Raw genomic sequence first — 7634 nt, forward strand, 5'->3', positions numbered from 1 at the left:
GACACTCAAGTTTCTGACTTGCACAATGGGGTGGGGCGAGGCAGTGTCCCCCGAGGTGGGCAACGCCAGGAGAGGAGCGAGCTGGGAGGCCGAGCCTCGGCTCCATCTTCATGTTCAATCAGAGGGGCCTCCGAGACTTCCTACAAGAGAATGAGCTCTTCAGATCGGACAACATAGGTTCCTGGGCTGGCTCAAAAGAGATAGGGGAGATTCACTGGATTTGAGGTGATCATTTAAAACCAGGGGCACAGATGAGAATGGTGAACAAGAAAAGAGCCAGGCACTGGGATAGGAAGAACCCCATCACAGCCCTTGAAGGAGGCGGAGCCTGCGAGGAAGAGCGGAGGAAGAGCGGGAGAGCGGGAGGCGAACAGGAGAGGTCAGTGTCATGGGAAGGATGTGTGAGGATGGAGGGAGTGGTCAGCAGGAAGGACGCTGGCACACAGTCCCATGAAACGAGATCAACATATGGACCACTGAATATGCTCATGATATTCCAGAGACGTGAAGAAGCTGAAGCCAATTTGGAGTGGGTTGAAAGATGGTGAGAAGTAAGCAGATGAAGCTTGGGCAACAGATGCCATCTTTCCAAACGTTTTCACTTCATGGCACATATAGAAAATCGTATTTAACTGGAACATGGAATAATTCAGCAAGGCTGCTCACTGCTGGAAGTGTAGCCTGCCCAGCTGCCCCGAGGATAAGATCAGCACATATCTCATAACACCCATAGCCATTTGAGGCACACCAGTGTGTCTCGGAGGCACTGGGAGGATTCTTGTTGACCATGAGGAGGCCTACGTCCAATTCCAGCCAGGTCACTGCATGGGCAGCCACCACCTGTCTTTCACTGAGGACTTGTGTTCCTATGATAATGAATATGTTTTATCAGAACTCCTAAACTCAGGTTGTCCAGGAAGAAAGGTATGGTGACCTGCTTCCAAAAACTCAGCCAAAGAAAACCCTGTGGTACGATCTACAACCAATCGTAAGGAGGTGGCATTTCATTCCATTGATCGTGGAGGAACCAAGATTAGAACCCAGATCTACCTGCCTCCGGGATTCCTAACAATTCCCCTTCGATGAATCCTGTACCTCAGATTGTGCTGGTCTGGACATGAAAAGATGGATTCAACTTGGCCTTTGCTTGTATGGAAATCCCAGCCTGGAAGCGAAGACAGATGAACAAATACAAAACTGGAATGAGTCAAATAATCAGGGTCCAAAAGAGCATTGTAAGAGTCATACCAAGTCTATTCCCCGAGTTCCTTGAGGCTGGGATGAAGTGGGCACAGATCAAGCACTTACAAAAATGTTTGTTGGGTGCAGGAAGGGATGGAAGGATGGATGGATGGATGGATGGATGGATGGATGGATGGATGGATGGATGGATGGAAGGACGGGTGGGTGGGTGGATACATCGGTGGGTGGGTGGGTAGGTGGGTGGACCAGTGTGTAGATAGACAATGAGGTTTCAGTGTGAACGAAGGTTCTTTCCTTAGGGCAACTGTAGTCCATATAGCCACAAGAGGTCACTGCAGACCCGACACAAAGTTTTGGCTTTGGTGCATCCTCCTGGGTTCTCTGGGGAAGGAAGAGGAGGGAGGGAGGGAGGGAACCAGGGTGATGTCCAGAGGCCTCTTGGTATTTTCTGCCACCTGCAGGCCCCGGCCCAGAGCTTCAGTTCCATCGTTGGTTCCATTGCTGGAGACTCTTGGTGCTTTCCACCCACAAGTTCTAGGCTTTTGACACATTTCTCCAACACGGTTTCTTCCTCAGCCCACACTCAGAGGAATGGCCCAGGCCTTCCACTGGAGTTCCAGCTGAAGATGCGGCTTCAGTCCCAGACAGATTCATAGCTGAATGCCTTTGCACCTGTGATGCTACCTCTCTGAGCCCCACGAGTAAACACCAAGGTTGGAAGAGAGGTTCTCGTGCCTTCAGACTTGCTGACACACTCTTCCTTCTACCAAAAGCTCAACTCTACCCCACCACTTGTTGGATAGTTTGTATACTGTGGAGGCTTCCGTGTTCCTGTTACTGGAAGCTTTGCCACTGGCATTTCAAATACCAGCGGGTGGACAGGCTTGAGCGGCACTTCCAAGCTAAGACAGTCTAGGAAGAAAGGTTGGCGCTCTGCGTCTGAAAAATGAGCCACAGAAAACCTTCTGGATCATATCAGAACTTTGTCCAATGTAGCACCGAAAGATGAGTCCTCCTGGGCTGGCAGGCATTCAAACACACACTGGCCACAACACTAGACTCAAGCAGACGGACGGTCGTGAAGAAGGCCCACCTCGGGGCAGCGTTCGGCTCTGCTCTACAGAAGGTGGCCAAGAGTCAGAGGCAACTCGCGGGCAACTAACCGCAGCAGCCTCGTCCAGCATGCCCTACGGGTCAGGCATTCTTCGAAGCCCGCTATACCCAGTGGGGTGGCCCGTAGCCATGGGCAGCTTTTCAAATGAATTGCCACTAAAAACATTTAAAAGTCAGTTCCTCGGTCTCACTAGCCAGCCTCAAGCGCTCAAAGCACGTGGCTAGAACTGGATCTCCCGGAGACCATTTTGAACATCACAGAAAGTTCTATTCGCGAGCATAAGCTGCTCTACATGTGTTTATTCCACGGACCCTTCGCAGCAGCCCTGTGACGCAGGAACAATCCCTGACCCACTTTAAGAGATAAGGACCCGGAGGTTAAGTGACTTGGCCGAAGTCTCCCAGCAGAGTGGTATCCCGAACATGATTCAAGCTCTGGTAGGTGACTCCAGTGCCCATGCCTCTGTGCCCAGAGCTGCCCTCTCCCTTCAGTTCCCCTCATCCTACCACCCAGAGTCCACATGCATTTCCCATCTCTCACAGCTGCTCCTCTGTCAGCTGACCTTGAGCGAACGTGAGCTTCGAGCTCCTTCTGGATGAGAGTCCCTGCTCTATTATTCTCTCCCCCACATCTCCTTTCGACCCCTCAATTTCTTTGGCCTGTTGACACATCTTGATCCCTCCCCTAGCCTATCTCAGTCTCGGTTTGAGATCAGCCTGTGCCCTGGAACCTTCCCAACCTCAGCAGCAGCCTCCCTGCCTTCGAAGTCACCTAAGACTGCACCCTTGGCTGGGCTTTTCACTAGCACCTCTAAAGGAGCCGCGACATCTCACCACCCCGCAGGGGTTGAGCCCGAAGTCAGACAGCAGGGCAGGCGCTCACACTGCCCTGCCAGGACCCAGTGAAGGCGGAAGCAGCCCAGAGCAGAGGGGTCCACCTTTCTGTGGGCCAAGCACCAGAGGTGCTGGAGAGGTAGGCCATTTGTGGTGACCCCCTCTGTCCCCTACCCAGCTGCTGCCTTCCCACAGGGGTTCTGTCCTACCCACTGGACCTGCAGTTGACCAACGTTGGAGACCTCTCAAATCAGGGACCTGTGGAAAAGAATCAGAGAGGTACACGTGTTAACTAACATCATTAGGTGGACCCCTTCCTGAGTTCCTGACCACGTTTTCCCTCTTGCTGATTCTCCTTGCGAAAGCTTTGCCTGGTGGTGCGAGGTTGGTTGCCCACTTCAGAATCAGACTGTGGGCGAGAAGACTTAGAAAAGGCCCCCTCCAAAGCCCATTTGTAGGCTACTGGAGATCCCCTTGCAGAGGGGTCTCGGGGAGGAGACGAGCCAGTCAGGGTGCGATGTAGCAACGATGAAAAATACAACTTTCCTCTAGTTCCTAAATGCTTCCTCCCCACTCCCACTGTCATGACATGAATTGTACCTTGCAAGTCTGGCTAGACCAGAGGATGTACACTGGTACAGATGGAAGCTGGAAATACAGGGAATCCAGGGTGGATGATCCCTACGGGACCAGTGGTATGAGTGGCGATACTGGGAGGGTAGAGGGAGAGTGGGTAGGAAAAAAGGAACCAATTACAGGGAACTATATGTGACCTCCTCCCTGGGGGACAGACAACCGAGGATTAGGTGGAGGGAGACGTCGTCGGACAGGGCAAGATATGACAAAATAACAATTTATAAATTATCAAGGGCACAGGGGGGAGCGGGGAGGCGGGGGAGGAAATGAGGACCTGGTGCCAGGGACTTGAGTGGAGAGGAAATGTTTTGAGAATGATGAGGGCAGTGAATGTACAAATGCCCTTTACACAATTGATGTATATATGGATTGTGATGAGAGTTGTATGAGCCCCTAATAAAATGATTTTTTTTTTTTTAAAGAAAGAAAGAAAAGGCCCCCTCTCCATTCCTGGCTTCCACAGCCCCAACTCACAGTGACCGCATGTCGAACAGAGCAGAACACTGCTGTCCCTGCGCTGTCCCATGAGCAGTCACATAGCAGATCATTGTGGCCCACAAGGTTATCACTGGCTGGTTTTCTACGGTAGGTCACGAGACCTCTCTTCCTGATCTGCCTTGGTCTAAGCAGCTGCTCTGAGACAGTCAGCCATAGAGCCACAAGCAAGCCTCCAGGGCCAGCAGGCAGTGGTTGTGCCTGAGGTGCACTGCCCAGGAACCAAACTCAATTCTTGCCCACATGGAAGGCAAGAATTCTACCACCAAGCAGCTACTGCCTAATCATGTATGAAAAGATGCCTAAAAATAACTGCGGTCTGAATGCTGTCCTTTAGTTCATACATCAGCCCTTATTCAACTGCCAATGGGCTATCACAGCAGGTTCGTGTGGGCTATAGGAAAAGCCGTACGCAAACAGAATTGCAAGGGCACAACTTGATGTCCGAACGCAATGCTTACGGTGTAGAAATAAGTATTCAAGCAAGAGTTCTTACAAAAAAAAATAAGACACTAGTTTCTTGTCCCTTTTTCTTGTGGCTGGAATGAAAGTCTATACAGTAAATGATGTCAGTTCATGACACTGATTGCAGTGCAATCTCCACAAGATTGCAGCGCTCTTTCCACGTCGTCCCTGTGTTCCCTGATTCCATCCCCCTGCTTTGTTCCTTCCCCGTGCTGCCTTCTGAACCATCAACCCTGGTTGATGGTTGTAAGGAGTGCATTCCTCCCCACTGTCATTGTTCACTTTCTAGGCTTGGCTTGGCTTGGCGTCCATTGAAAGTTGATCCATGGAGTGAGTTCAGTTCCAGGCTTGAAGGGTGTCTAAGGGCTGCCAGGGGTTCCACCAGTCTCTGTCAAAGGAGTGAGGTTAGTCTTTTCTATGATTTGCCCCCCTTTTTCTCCCACTCTATCCAGGACTTCTCAGGCACCCAAGTCAGAGAGTTCAGCAGTGGTGGCTTAGCACCATCGAATTCTTCTGCCACTCGCTTAGTGGAGGCTGATACTCATGTGGTCCATTCACCCTTTAAACTAGTTCTTTCTTTGAGTCTTTGATTGTCTCCACTCTCCTTTGCTCCAGACAGGAAAAGCCCAACAATCGTATCTCAGATGGCTGAGAGAGGCCAACAGATGCATCTTAGATGGCCATTTGCACACTTCAAAGACCCCAATTGCTATTTACTCATCAAGGTAGGAACGCTGTCCTTGTGGACTAGGTTCTGTCACTGATCCCAAGACTATGGTCCTAAGAAGCAGTGAAGCGTATCTTACGAGGAGGTTAAGTTCTAAAAACAATATTTATCATGAAATTTGCTGAAACGAAAGTACTCTTAAAAATTCTTTGACCTGCACAGGCTGGACAACAGACTTTAAATAATGGGCAGTCTTTCCAAGATATATGGAGTATGTCTCAGCACTGCACCATCTCCCAGGCCAGGGACACCAAGTCCAAGCAAATTCTAGCAATCTCTTCTTTGTACTGAGGATGTCCCATAGCCAGGCCCTGTCCTGACTCCCTGGGGTGGGATTTTCTGAGCTACAGATAAAGTATCAGAACGCACTTTCAAATGGTTTACCTAATTCCTTTCTACCTCACCTCAAGCCAGTTAGTGCATGCAACACTCCTTCAGCCATGGAGGAAACACCAATTTGAGCTTTCAGAGTTCCCTGGTGATTTCATCTATTTAGAATCAAACAGAATATATAGTGGCTTATGGATCCTTCCCCCTTGCCCCCAGCATCACCTCCGCTGCCAGGCTGACCTGTGTCCTCCTTGTGCGTCAAGACAGTTCTGTGCTGCTCTTTACGTCTCCCAATGGGAGTATCCCTTCCCAGAACCCAGGACTGTAAGTTCGGGATCACATCTTTCCCAATACAAATGGATTTGTAGATGAAGCTTGCATCAGACGCATGCACGTGACCATGCTTGGGAGAGAGGAGGATGGAGTGGTTCTGACCCGATCTTCCTGGGGCCTGGGCAGGGCAGCCCCTCGATGTGTGAGCACTACAAAGGGAGAGAACAACCACATTCTGAAGCCCACTGCTTCATCATGACATGTTGGCACTGCAAAAATCAAATTAAAACACCCTTCAGCGCTACCTCTAGGAAAATGACCACATAGAAAGACAAGAGGCTCCTAGGGGCAGGGTAGATATCAGAGGAATGCAAACCAATTCTGACTCATAGGCCATAGGGTTTCTGAGACTAGATCTTTAAGGGAACAGACAGCCTCATCTTTTGCCCATGGAGAGACTATTGGGTTTAAACCATGCCCTTGCAGTTAGCAGTTCAATGCCTAACCCACAGTGCCACCAGGGCTCTCTGTCAGGGAACTAGGGAAGCGTAATTTCACATAAGCTCAGTGACGAGAGGTGGGGTTTTGCAGAGTGGTATTTATTTACCAGAAGGAGCCCTGGTGGCGCAGTGAGTGATGAGTCGGGCTGGTAACTGCAAGGTCAGCAGTGAAACCCCACCCCGTGCTGCTCCGTGGGAGAAATATGAGGCTGTCTGCTACTATAAAGATTTACAGTCTTGGAAACCCAAAGGAGAAGTTTTACTATCCTATAGGATCACTACAAGTCAGAATCAACTCTATGGCAATGATGTTTTGTTTTGTCTTGTCTTGTTTTATTTATGTGTCCATGAAACATCAAGCCTTTTTTTTTCAACCAGTCAAGATGACCAGACTTTTTATCTAATCAGTCCTATGCTATAAGCATCCAAACCAAAGGCATTGCCATTGAGTAGACTCCTACATATCAGCCTTATATAGGGTTTCAGAGACTGTAAGGCTTTTTTATTATTAAATATTTTTATTGGGAGCTCTTATAGCTCTTATCACAATCCATACATTCATCCATTGTGTCAAGCACATTTGTATATATGTTGCCATCATCATTCTCAAAGTATTATCTTTCTACTTGAGCCCTTTATATCAGTTCCTCATTTTCCCTCCCTCATGAACCCTTGATAAACTATAAATTATTATTTTCATATTTTACATCGCCTGCTGTCTCCCTTCACCTACTTTTCTGTTGTTCATGCTCATGGGAGTGGGTTATATGTCAATCTTTTTGATCAATTCCCCCTTTCTCTCCCCACCTTCCCTTTCTCCTCCTCGTATCTCTATTTAATAATTATTATTGGTCCTGAGGGGTTTATCTGTCCTGGATTCTCTGTGTTCCAAGCTCTTGTCTGTACCAGTGTACATGCTCTGATCTAGCCGGACTTGTAAGGTAGAATTGGGATCATGACAGTGGGGGGGAGGAAGCATTAAAGAACTAGAGGGAAGTTGTATGTTTCATCATTGCTATACGTCCTGAGGGGTTTATCTGTCCTGGATTCTCTGTGTT

This window comes from Echinops telfairi, unplaced genomic scaffold (assembly GCF_000313985.2).
Source record: "Echinops telfairi isolate 266 unplaced genomic scaffold, ASM31398v2 ScPeMD7_7425;HRSCAF=8463, whole genome shotgun sequence".
NCBI lineage: Eukaryota > Metazoa > Chordata > Mammalia > Afrosoricida > Tenrecidae > Echinops > Echinops telfairi.